This window comes from Camelus ferus, chromosome 11 (assembly GCF_009834535.1).
Source record: "Camelus ferus isolate YT-003-E chromosome 11, BCGSAC_Cfer_1.0, whole genome shotgun sequence".
In the NCBI taxonomy this organism is placed as follows: Eukaryota; Metazoa; Chordata; class Mammalia; order Artiodactyla; family Camelidae; genus Camelus; species Camelus ferus.
This window is the reverse complement of record NC_045706.1, coordinates 8,157,162-8,157,774: the sequence shown is the minus strand read 5'-3', so window position 1 is coordinate 8,157,774 and position 613 is coordinate 8,157,162. Positions and strand designations below refer to the sequence as shown.

The 613-nt window shown below is 60.5% G+C and overlaps 1 protein-coding gene across 2 annotated transcripts in view; it reads left to right on the top strand.

The window, feature by feature from the left end:
- Positions 1-274: 274 nt before the first annotated feature.
- Positions 275-613, top strand: part of HMX2 (H6 family homeobox 2) — an 8,355-nt gene continuing 8,016 nt past the window's right edge. The window contains exon 1 of one of the 2 annotated variants that reach the window (XM_032490717.1): positions 275-412. The gene's annotated coding sequence lies outside the window, so the exon portion shown is untranslated. The remainder of the gene's footprint in view (positions 413-613) is intronic. The other variant, XM_032490718.1, reaches the window with a different exon arrangement.

Sequence of the window (613 nt, the reverse complement as noted above, 5' to 3'; positions counted from 1 at the left end):
AGCTACCAACATCCCACTGCAGACCCCCATCCTCCTATGGGCCAGGACCTCACTCGGATCCGGGGTCCCCACAGTGCTGGGCTCTGCAGTTCTGAGCGTGCCCAGGAGCACCTCCAGGCCCTGGGAGACCAGAGAGCCAGCTCTCCAGCTGTTTCTGTTGGCAACACAGATGTATTTCTTTTATTTGGTAGTAAATAGAGCGGGTGTGTGTACATCAAACAAGAGCAAGACAGATATAAACTGCCCCCCCCCGCCACTGGGCACCCATTCTGAGCCAGGACGTCCCCTTAGCAGGCTCCTGGCACGCCAGAGCCCGAGACCACGCTGCGAGAATCCCAGAGCTCTCTCTTTTCCTCCCTTCCAGAGTGCGCGCTGGAGGGTAGCTCGAGGAGAAAGAGGAAGAGGCAGGAAGGTCGGTGGGATTTGCTTTCTCTTCTACAAGCGCACGCTGGATCAGCTAGGGCATGGGCGATGGGAGTGGGGGTCACAGCAGTAGGGGCCCACGGGGCGGCGCAGCCTTTGGCGAGGGCTGGAGTTGTTGGGCTGCCTGGGCCGGGGCCAAGCACTCCGGCTTCCATCCTTCTTTGCGCGCCGGGCACCTGAACTTCCCTAG